Source organism: Scyliorhinus torazame, chromosome 7 (assembly GCF_047496885.1).
Source record: "Scyliorhinus torazame isolate Kashiwa2021f chromosome 7, sScyTor2.1, whole genome shotgun sequence".
NCBI lineage: Eukaryota > Metazoa > Chordata > Chondrichthyes > Carcharhiniformes > Scyliorhinidae > Scyliorhinus > Scyliorhinus torazame.
The window spans coordinates 172,480,766-172,492,826 of record NC_092713.1 but is presented as its reverse complement, the minus strand read 5'-3'; positions in this window follow the sequence as shown (position 1 = coordinate 172,492,826).

Genomic DNA, 12,061 nt, shown 5'->3' with positions numbered 1-12,061 from the left:
CCAATCCTGCCCTTCCCTCAACCAGGTCTCTGTAATGGCAACAACATCATAGTTCCAAGTACTAATCCAAGCTCTAAGTTCATCTGCCTTACCCGTAATACTTCTTGCTCATCTGCCTCACTCGTAACCACTCACTTGTGACAGGTCCTGCGGGTGGGACCTGGTGGATCCTCACCTCTCCATCTTCCGCCAACCTCCGCATATGTGACCGCTCTGTCCTTGACCACCCCGTGACCTAAAGTGCCCAATCCTCAAAGATGGTGAGATTCCTAAGTTCGGCACCCCTCCTCCAGCCTGGCCCCTCTCCCAGTGATTGTGCGAGAGCTTCTCCTGCGGAGGCGCAGAGGGCATCATTAGCCACGTTCATAGTGGTGGGGGTGGGAGATGTGTAGGAAGGGTTGGGGGTGTTTGAAGGGAGAGGGGTGTGAAGGGAGAGTTGAGGGCCACATGGATAGTTGGGGAAGATTGTTGCTCGCGTGGGGGAGGAGAGGTCTCGGGGGCGGGGGGGGGGGGGGGGGATGTTGCTGTCAGCTCACTCGTGCTGCCTGGTGTAGGTCATTGACCTTCTTACGGCACTGAAGCCCAATCATCCTGGTCACACTTCCCGAACTTACAACCGCCGCCAACTCGCCCCAGGCGGTACGGGCTGCCCTGTGGCTCACCCTCCGACCCTCGGGGAAACAGGTCATGCCTCCTCCTCAACCGTATTTAGGAGTCTAGCCAGGTCCACATCGCCAAATTTTAGGGCCAGTCTTCTTGGCGCCATGGCTGTGAGCTGGCTGGGGTTGGCTGAGCAAGTGCAGCTTAAGTGCTACTCGACCTTGTTAGCGGGAGGCTGCGGAGCGCAGTGCCGGCGAATCAACTGCTGAGCCTTCATTTGTGGCGCGAAGTCTATGGGATGTAGTTATGTGGACCTTAGTCACTTTTTTAAGCCCTGGGGAGTTTCTCACTGGTTTAGCCCATACTCTTTGCAGCACTGGAGAGCTGAACTCAGAGATTAGGCTGCCATTCTGAAAGGGTGCCCCAATCACAAAGTGAGCTTGTGGGTCAACCACACACCCTACCTGTGGATAATTTCACCCCCCACACACATGGGCACTAGCCCACACACCCCCCAAGTGAGGATACCCCGCTATGGAGTCCTGGGGGACCCCCCTCTTCAGGGCCCCCCAAGTCCCCTTACAGGTCCCCCACTTCCAGGACCCCCAACTATCACATTCCCCAATCTCCCAGAGGCCCCTACTTACCAACCAAGCACCCGCCCATCCTTTATTTCATAGAGTTTACAGTGCAGAAGGAAGCCATTCGGCCCATCGAGTCTGCACCGGCCCTTGGAAAGAGCTCCCTACCCAAGCCCACGCCCCCACCCTCCCCGTAACTACACCAACCTTTCTCTTTAACACTGAGGGGCAATTGATCATGGCCAATCCAGCTAACCTGCACATCTTTGGACTGTGGGAGGAAACCGGATCACCCGGAGGAATCCCACGCAGACACGGGAGAACGTGCTGACTCCGCACAGACAGTGGCCCAAGCCAGGAATCGAACTTGGGAACCTGGAGCTGTGAAGCAACTGTGCTAACCACTATGCTACTGTGCTGCCCATCCACCCTCCTTTCATGGGCATGCCACCTTGGCACATGGGCAGTGCCCCTGCCAGCTGGTCAGTGCCAAGCTGCCAGCGCTCCAGGGGGAGGGCTGTGGAGCCACCCTGCACTGACCCTGACCACCCATAGCCCGGGAGTTCTTGGGTACCATTCTGACTGGTCCATGTTTGTGTTGACCAGTGCTGAAAGGTGCCCAGCTGCGGCCTCGCTGGGGAGGCCGCTGGATCCCAGGCCACCGGTGGATCCTGGGTAAGCTCGCTGAAGTCGGTTTGAAACCACCTTTGACGAGCTCCGTTTGGTCACACCCCTTTTAGGTGTGATTCTGACTCCAACGCCTCGCGGGACTTGGGTAGATCCCGTGAAGTGTGAAGGCTGCCAGGAATCCCGCCGGGGCCTCTCCCAGCATCCATCGCCCGCACCGTGCTCGTGCGAGAGCGCAACACGGCCGGTGGATTGCGTCTGCAATCGAGTTCACATCCAGCAAGGCTGTGAACCTGATTACCATTCACGTAAAGACATTTAAATATTCAAAATCGGCTTAACGCCATATCTGCTGGGAACGTCGTGTATTCCCATCCGCCGGTGTGACGGACATCAGCGGGAATCTCTACTGGTTTCCAAAAACAGAGACCAGATTTGATGACCGCGATGGGGGTTTGGAGACCAATGTAGCTCCTGGGTGGCCAGAGACATGGCAGAGCCCTGGCTCTGCCCCCTAGCCCCCTGCCAGTACAGACCTGGCAGTGTCAGGCCTACAGGGCCGGGACCGCTATTCACTTCTTGTGGGAACGGTGCGATTGGGGCGGCCTGATGCCAACGAATGGACAGGATCTTTAATGTTGATTTGAGATTGGGGCACCCTTTAAAGATGGTGCTGAGACCTCTGTGGAGCTCCTCACAATGACACTGCAAAACACATGCTTTAAAATGGCAACGTGTGGGAAGATCTGGATGGAAAGCCTATTTCCTTGAGGGTTAACACACCGGTTATCAGTTTATTTGGAAAATGCAGCCTCGAAAAATAGGGGGATAGGGGGAGAGAGAGAGAGAGGCAGCGGTGGTGGTGTGGGCGGGGTGGGGGGGGGGGAGAGGCGGCGGGGGGGGAGGATAGAAAGACAGAGAAAGGGAGACGAGAAACAAACAGAGAGGATGCGAGCGAGACAAAGAGACAAGGAAAGAAAGAGAGGGGGAGAAAGAAAGACCTCATTGTGAAGCCAAAGTCAACAGTAATTCTTACGACTTCCATTTACCTCTAGTTCACCTCGATATATTAACGAATTTATCTCTGCTATTCCTCTCTAGTTTCTCTGATATCCCTCTCTAGTTTCTCTGCTATCCCTCTCTAGTTTATCTCAGCTATTCCTCTCCAATTTCTCTGCTATTTCTTTCTAGTTTCTCTGCTATTCCGCTCTAGTTTCTCTGCTATTCCTCGCTAGTTTATCTCAGCTATTCCTCTCTAGTTTCTCTGCTATTTCTTTCTAGTTTCTCTGCTATTCCGCTCTAGTTTCTCTGCAATTCCTCTCTCGTTTCTCTGCTATTCCCCTTTAGTTTCTCTGCTATTCCTCTCTAGTTTCTATGCTATTCCTCTCATTCCTTGCTATTCCTCTCTAGTTTTTCTGTTATTCCTTTTAGTTTCTCTGCTATTCCTCTTAGTTCCTCTGCTATTCCTCTCGTTTCTCTGCTATTATTCTTCAGTTTCTCTGCTATTTCTCTCTAGTTACTCTGTTATTCCTCGCGTCCTCTGCTATTCCTCTGTATTTCCTTGGCTATTCCTCTCATGTTTATCTGCTATTCCTCTCTGGATTATCTCTGCTATTCTGCTATATTTTCTTTGTTGGGACTATACTGGGGCTGTTTAGCACAGGGCTAAATCGCTGGCTTTGAAAGCAGACCAAGGCAGGCCAGCAGCACGATTCAATTCCCGTAACAGCCTCCCCCAACAGGCGCCGGAATGTGGCAACTAGGGGCTTTTCACAGTAACTTCATTTGAAGCCTACTTGTGACAATAAGCAATTTTCATTTCATTTCATTTCATTTCTCTATAGTTACTCTGTTATTCCTCTCATATCTCTGCTATTCCACTTTTGTCTCTCTGCAATTTCTCTCTAGTTCATCTCTGCTATTCCTCTCTAGTTTCGCTGCTATTCCACTCTCGTTTCTCTGCTATTTCACTCCAGTTTCTCTGCTATTCCTCTCGAGTTTCTCGGCTATTCCCTTCCAGTCTTTCTCCTATTCCGCTCGTTTCTCTGCTATTTCTCTCTAATTTCTCTGCTATTCCTCTCGAATTTCTCTGCTATTCCTCTCTAGCTCATCTATGCTATTCCTCTCTAGTTTTGCTGCTATTCCTCTCTAGTTTCTCTGCTATTCCTCTCCAGTCTCTCTGTTATTCCTTTCCAGTTTCTCTGCTATTCCTCTCTGGTTTCTCTGCTATTCATCTCTAATTTCTCTGCTGTTTCTCTCTCATTTATCACTGCTATTCATCTTGTGTCTCTGCTATGCCTCTAGTTTCTCTGTTATTCCTTTATAGTTTCTCTGCTATCTCTCTCTAGTTTCTCTGCTATTCCTCTCTAGTTTCTCTGCTATTCCTCTCGAGTTTATCTGCTATCCTCGCTAGTTTCACTGCTATTCCTCTCTAGTTTCTCTGCTATTCCTCTCTAGATTATCTGCGATTCCTCTCTAGTTTTTCTGTTATTCTGATTTGGAGTCTCTATTATTCCTATCAATTTGTCTTCTATTCCTCTCTACTTTTTCTCTGCGATTTCTCTCTAGTTTTTCTGCTATTCCTCTCTAATTTCTCTGCGCATCCTGTTCTCTTTCTCTGCTATTCCTCTCCAGTTTCTCTGCAATTCCTCTATGCCTCATTAGAATTTCTGCTATTCCTCTCTAATTTCACAGCTATTCCTCTCATGTTTCTCTGCTAGTCCTCTCTAGTTTATCCCTCCTATTCCTCTCTAGTTTCTCTGCTATTTCACTGTAGTTTCTGAGCTATTCCTCTCTAGTTTTTCTGTTCTTCCTTTCCAGTTCCTCTCCAAATCCTCACTAGTTTTTCTGAGATTCATAGAACATAGAACATACAGTGCAGAAGGAGGCCATTCAGCCCATCGAGTCTGCACCGACCCACTTAAGCCCTCACTTCCACCCTATCCCCATAACCCAAGAGCGCCTCCTTAACCTTTTTGGTCACTAAGGGCAATTTATCATGGCCAATCCACTTGTGCTACCGTGCTGCCCCAATTCTTCATTCCTCTCTAGTTTCTCTGCTAGTCCTCTATAGTTTCTCTGCTATTCCTCTCTTGTTTCTCTGCAATTCCTCTCTAGTTTTTCTGTTATTCTGATCTAGCTTCTCTATTATTCCTCTCAATTCATCTTCTATTCCTCTCTACTTTTTCTCTGCGATTCCTCTCTAGTTTCTCTGCTATTCCTCTCTAATTTCTCTGGTCATCCTTTCCTCTTTTCTGCTATTCCTCTCTAGTTTCTCTGCGCGGTCTCTCCAGTTTCTCTGCAATTCCTCTCTAGTTGTTCTGCTATTCCTCTTCAGTTTCTCGGCTATTCCTCGCCAGTTTCTCTGCAATTCCTCTCTAGTTTTTTGCTATTCTTCTGTAGTTTCCCTGCTACTCACCTCTTGTTTCTCTGCACTTTATCTCCAGTTTCTCTGCAATTCCTCTCTAGTTTTTCTGCTATTCCTCTCTAGTTCCTCTGCTCTTCCTCTCACGTTTGTCTGCAACTCCTCTCTCGTTACTCTGTTATTTCTCTTTACTTTCTCTGCTCTTCCTCTTTAGTTGATCTCTGCTATTCCTCTCTAGTTTCTCTGCTATGCCTCACTAGAATTTCTGCTATTTCTCTCTAGTTTCTCTGCTATTCCTCACTAGCTTCTATGCTCTTCCTCTCCAGTTTCTCTGCAATTTGTCACCGGTTTTTCTGCTATTCTCTAGTTTCTCTGCTATTCCTCTCTAGTTTGTCTTCCCTTCCTCTCTAGTTTATCTCTCCTATTTCCCTCTAGATTTTCTGCTACTCCTCTCTAGTTTATCTCACCTATTCCCATCTAGTTTATCTCTCCCATTCCTCTCTCGATTATCTGCTATTCCCCTCTAGTTTCTCTGCTATTCCTCTCCAGTTTCTCTGCAATTACTCTCTAGTTTTTCTGTTATTCTGATCTAGTTTCTCTATTATTCCTCTCAATTTGTCTTCTATTCGTCTCTACTTTTTCCCTGCGATTTCTCTCTAGATTCTCTGCTATTCCTCTCTAATTTCTCTGCTCATCCTTTCCTCTTTCTCTGCTATTCCTCTCTAGTTTCTCTGCGCATCCTCTCCAGTTTCTCTGCAATTGCTCTCTAGTTTTGCTGCTATTCATCTCAAGTTTCTCTGCTATTCCTCCCCAGTTTCTTTGCAATTCCTCTCTAGTTTTTTTGCTATTCTACTCTAGTTTCTCTGCTACTCACCTCTCAAGGTTCTCTGCAATTCCTCTCTAGTTTGTCTGTTATTCCTCTCTGGTTTATCTCTGCTATTCCTCCCTAGTTTCTCTGCTATGCCTCACTAGAATTTCTCCTATTCCCCTCTAGAGTATCTGCTATTCCTGTCTAGTTTATCTCTGCTATTCCTCTCTAGTTTCTCTGCTATTCCTCTCTAGATTATCTGCTATTCCTCTCTAGTTTCTCTGCTATTCCTCTCGAGTTTATCTCTCCTATTCCTCTCTAGATTATCTGCTATTCCTCTCTAGTCTCTCTGCTATTCCTTCCTAGTTTATCTCTGCTATTCCTCTATAGATTATCTGCTATTCCTCTCTAGTTTCTCTGCTATTCCTCTCTAGATTATCTGCTATTCCTCTCTAGTTTATCTCTCCTATTCCTCTCTAGATTATCTCTCCTATTCCTCTCTAGATTATCTGCTATTCCTCTCTAGATTATCTGCTATTCCTCTCTAGTTTCTCTGCTATTCCCTTCTAGTTTATCTCTCCTATTCCTCGCTAGATTATCTGTTGTTCCTCTCTAGTTTATCTCTGCTATTCCTCTCTAGTTTCTCTGCTATTCCTACCCAGTTTCTCTGCTATTTCACTCTAGTTTCTCTGCTATTCCTCTCTAGTTTCTCTGTTCTTCCTTTCCAATTCCTCTTCAAATCCTCACTAGTTTTTCAGAGATTCATAGAACATAGAACATACAGTGCAGAAGGAGGCCATTCAGCCCATCGAGTCTGCACCGACCCACTGAAGCCCTCACTTCCATCCTATCCCCGTAACCGAATAGCGCCTCCTAACCTTTTTGGTCACTAAGGGCAATTTATCATGGCCAATCCACCTAACCTGCACACCTTTGGACTGTGGGAGGAAACCGGAGCACCCGGAGGAAACACACAGTCACGGGGAGACTGTGCAGACTCCACACAAACAGTGACCCAGCAGAGAATTGACCCTGGGACCCTGGCGCTGTGAAGCCACAGTGCTATCCACTTGTGCTACCGTGCTGCCCTGTCTAGTTTTTCTGCTAATCCTCTGCAATTTCTCTGCTAATCCTCTCCAGTTTCTCCGCTATTCATCTCTAGTTTCTCTGCTAATCCTCTCCAGTTTCTCCGCTATTCATCTCTAGTTTCTCTGCTATTCCTCTCTAGTTTCTTCGCTATTCCTCTTGTGTGTCTGCTATTCCTCTCCAGTTTCTCTTCCATTCCTTCCAATTTTCTCTGCGATTCCTCTTGTTTGTCTGCTATTGCCGTCTAGTTTCTCTGCTATTCCTCTAGTGTGTCTGCTATTCCTCACTAGTTTTGTTGCTATTCCTCTCGTTTCTCTGCTATTCCTTTTGTTTGTCTGCTATTTCCTCACTAGTTTCTCTGCTGTTCCTCTCCAGTTTCTCTGCTATTTCTCTCTAATTTCTCTGCTATTCCTCGTTTGTCTGCTATTTCTCTCTAGTTTCTCTGCTATTGCTCCCTAGTTTCATTACTATTCCTCTCGTTTGTCTGCTATTCCTCTCCAGTTTCTCTGCAATTCCTCTCTAGTTTTTCTGCTCTTCCTCTCTAGTTTCTGTGCTCTTCCTCTCAAGGTTCTCTGCTATTCCCCCCTAGTTTCTCTGCTGTTCCTCTCTAGTTTTCCTGCTATCCACCTCTAGTTTCTCTGCTATTCCTCTCTAGTTTATCTCTGCTATTCCTCTCCAGGTTCTCTGCTATTCCTTGCTAGTTTCACTTATATTCCTCTCGAATTTCTCTGCTATTCCTCTCAGGGTGATTTGGTATTCCTCTCATATCTCTGCTATTCCAGTCGTGTTTCTCTGCAATTCCTCTAAAGTTAATCTCTGCTGTTCCTCTCTAGTTTTTCTGCTATTCCTCTCTAGTTTCTCTGCTGTTCCTCGCGTTTCTCTGCTATTCCTCTCTAGTTTCTCTGCTATTCCTCATCTTGTCTGCTATTCCTCTATAGTTTCTCTTCTTGTGCTTCCTAGTTTCTCTGCTTTTCCTCTCTAGTTTCATTGCTATTCCTCTCGTTTCTCTGCTATTCCTCTCTAGGTTATATCTGCTGTTCCTGTCTAGTTTTACTGCTATTCCTCCGTAGTTTCTCTGCTATTCCTCTAATTTCTCTGCTATTCCTCTCTAATTTCTCTGCTATTCCTCGTTTGTCTGCTATTTCTATCTAGTTTCTCTACTATTGATCCCTAGTTTCATTTCTATTCTTCTCGTTTGTCTGCTATTCCTCTCCAGTTTCTCTACAATTCCTCCCTAGTTTTTCTGCTAATCCTCTCTAGTTTCTCTGCTCTTCCTCTCAACGTTCTCTGCTATTCCTCCCTAGTTTCTTCCCTGTTCCTCTTTAGTTTTCCTGCTATCCACCTCTAGTATCTCTGCTCTTTCTCTCCATTTTCCCTGCTATTAGTTTCTAGTTTATCTCTGCTATCGTTCTCTAGTTTCTCTGCTATGCCTCTGTAGTATTTCTGCTATTTCTCTCTAGTTTCTCTGCTACTGCTCCCTAGTTTCATTACTATTCCTCTCATTTGTCTGCTATTCCTCTCCAGTTTCTCTGCAATTCCTCTCTAGTTTTTCTGCTCTTCCTCTCTAGTTTCTGTGCTCTTCCTCTCAAGGTTCTCTGCTATTCCTCTCTAGTTTCTCTGCTGTTCCTCTCTAGTTTTCCTGCTATCCACCTCTAGTTTATTTGCTCTTTCTCTCCATTTTCCCTGCTATTCGTCTCTAGTTTATCTCTGCTATTCCTCTCTAGTTTCTCTGCTATGCCTCTGTAGTATTTCTGCTATTTCTCTCTAGTTTCTCTGCTATTCCTCTCTAGTTTATCTCTCCTATTCACCTCTAGTTTCTGTGCTATGCCTCTCTAGTATTTCTGCTTTTTCTCTCTAGTTTCTCTGCTTTTTCTCTCTTGTTTCTATGCTCTTCCTCTCCAGTTTCTCTGAAATTCTTCTCTAGTTTCTCTGTTATTCCTCTTTAGTTTGTCTTCTATTCCTCTCTAGTTTATCTCTTTTATTCCTCTCTAGAATATCTGCTATTCCTCTCTTGTTTCTCTGTTATTCCTCTCTAGTTTCTCTGCTATTCCCACTCCGTTTCTCTGCTATTTCACTCTAGTTTCTCTGCTATTCCTCTCTAGTTTCTCTGTTCTTCCTTTCCAGTTCCTCTCCTAATCCTCACTAGTTTTTCTGAGATACATGGAACATAGAACATACAGTGCCGAAGGAGACCATTTGGCCCATCAAGTCTGCACCGACCCACTTAAACCCTCAGTTCCACCCTATCCCCGTAACCCAATAACCCCTCCTAACCTTTTTGGACACAAAACAATTTATCATGGCCAATCCACCGAACTTGCACATCTTTGGACTGTGGGAGGAAACCGGAGCACCCGGAGGAAACCCACGCAGAGAAGTGCAGACTCCGCACAGACAGTGACCCAGCGGGGAATCGAGCGTGGGACCCTGGCGCTGTAAAGCCACAGTGCTATCCACTTGTGCTACCATGCTACCTCAATTCCCCATTCCTCTCTAGTTTCTCTGCTATTCCTCTTGTGTGTCTGCTATTCCTCTCCAGTTTCTCTTCCATTCCTTCTTATTTTCTCTGCTATTCCTCTCGTTTGTCTGCTATTGTCCTCCAGTTTCCCTGCTATTCCTCTAATTTGTCTACTATTCCTCACTAGTTTTACTGCGGTTCCTCTCGTTTATCTGCTATTCCTTTTGTTTGTGTGCTATTCCTCACTAGTTTCTCTGCTATTTCTCTTCAGTTTCTCTGCTAATCCTCTCTAGTTTCTCTGCTATTCCTCTCTAGTTTATCTTTGCTATTCCTCTCTAGTTTCTCTGCTATTCCTCTCTAGATTATCCGCTATTCCCTCTCTCGTTTCTCTGCTATTCCTCTCTAGATTATCTGCTATTCCTCTCCAGATTATCTGCTTTTCCTCTCGAGTTTCACTTCTATTCATCTCTAATTTCTCTGCTATTCCTCTTGTTTGTCTGCTATTCCTCTCTAGTTTCTCTGCTATTGCTCCCTAGTTTCATTGCTATTCCTCTCGTTTGTCTGCTATTTCTCTCGTTTGTCTGCTATTCCACTCCAGTTTCTCTGCAATTCTTCTCTAGTTTCACTGCTATTCCTCTCATTTGTTTGCAATTCCTCTCTTGTTTCACTGCTATTCCTCTCGTTTGTTTGCTATTCCTCTCTAGTTTCTCTGTGTGGTAGGTTGTGTTAGGAGGTTTATGGTACCTAGTAATGCCGGAATGCCATTGGTGGAGAATGTACTTGTTCCCATTGGATAAGCTTGTATGTTAGCTCCGCCCTGCAAGGCGGGGTATAAGAGCCCGTGCCGCCCCAGTAACTTTCTTCTGTACCTGCGCTGCTGGGGGAAACATCTAGCGTATTAAACCCTTCAATTGTCTCCAATCTCGTTTCTGAGGTTATTGATCGTGCATCAATTTAATATGCTAGACTTAAAAGAATGGAGCTCCAAATCAAGCCGGAGTGTCTGCAACTCAGGCCCCACGCGGCAAACTCAGCGGCAACCTTCAAGCATTGGCTGGCGTGTTTCAACGGATATGGCGGCACGGCCGGAAGCACACCAATGGGAGAACAGAAACTTCAAGTCCTGCACTCGAGGATGAGCCCAGAAATCTACACCCTCATCGAGGACGCGGACAATTTTGATACAGCAATGGAGGTGCTGAAAGGACATTATATGCGCTCTGTAAATCAGGTCTACATGGAACATTACAGCGCAGTACAGGCCCTTCGGCCCTCAATGCTGCGCTGACCTGTGAAACCACTCTAAAGCCCATCTACACTATTCCCTTATCGTCCATATGTCTATTCAATGACCATTTGAATGCCCTTAGTGTTGGCGAGTCCACTACTGTCTACATCCTGTCTACGCCCGACATCTGCTAGCGATGAGGCGACAAACCCCCGGGGAGTCACTGGAAGAATTCTACCGTGCGCTCCTGGTGTTGGGGAGAAACTGCAGCTGCCCGCAAGTTTCGGCGAGCGACCACACAGAACTTTTAGTCCAGGACGCTTTCGTTGCAGGTATGCTGTCCTCCCAAATCCGCCAGCGATTGCTGGAGAAAGAGACACTAGGCCTCAAGGAGGCACGGGGCCTTGCCAGCTCCCTGGATGTGGCATCCCGAAACGCCTGCGTTTACGTCCCCGACCGCGTGGCAGCCCCCTGGGCAGCGTGGAACGCCCCCCGCGGCCGACCCCGAGGCATCTCCCATCCCCCCACAAGCTTGTTCTGCAAGACAGCCTGGCAACCTCGGGGGGCCCCGCTGCTATTTATGCCGGCAGGCCAAGCACCCCCGACAGCGCTGTCCGGCTCGTGCATCCACCTGCAAGGGATGCGGTAAAAAGGGCCACTTCTTGGTGGTATGCAAGGCCCGGGCGGTCGCTACGGTCTCCGGCGGCGAATACGGACTGCCACCACAATCCTCTCCACGGGCCCCGTGCGGCCAGCGGGTGCCGCCATCTTCCGCCTCCAGGGTCACGTGCGGCCTCCTGGTGCCGCCATCTTGTCCCGCGGACGGCACGTGCGATGGATGGGCGCCGCCATTTTGTACACCCCCAGCCATGTGCGACCCATGGCGCCGCCACCTTGGGTGGATGCCCAGGACCCCACTCGGCTGACCACACACCGCCCGAAGAAAACATTCAACTGCTGCCACGAGTAGCCTCGGTGACCTGGAACAGTCTTGGCCCCGAACACTATCGACTGCTACGACGACGGTGCTTATCAATGGGCATGAAATGTCCTGCCTAATCGACTCTGGGAGCACGGAGAGCTTCATACACCCCGACACGGTAAGGCGCTGTTCTCTCCCCGTCCACCCCGTTAATCAAAAGATCTCCCTGGCCTCCGGTTCCCACTCAGTAGAGATCAAGGGGTTTTATTTTGCTAACATCACAGTCCAAGGAAGGGAGTTCAAAAACTACCGACTCTACGTCCTTCCCCACCTCTGCGCGGCCACACTCCTAGGGTTGGATTTTCAGTGCAACCTCCAAAGTCTAAC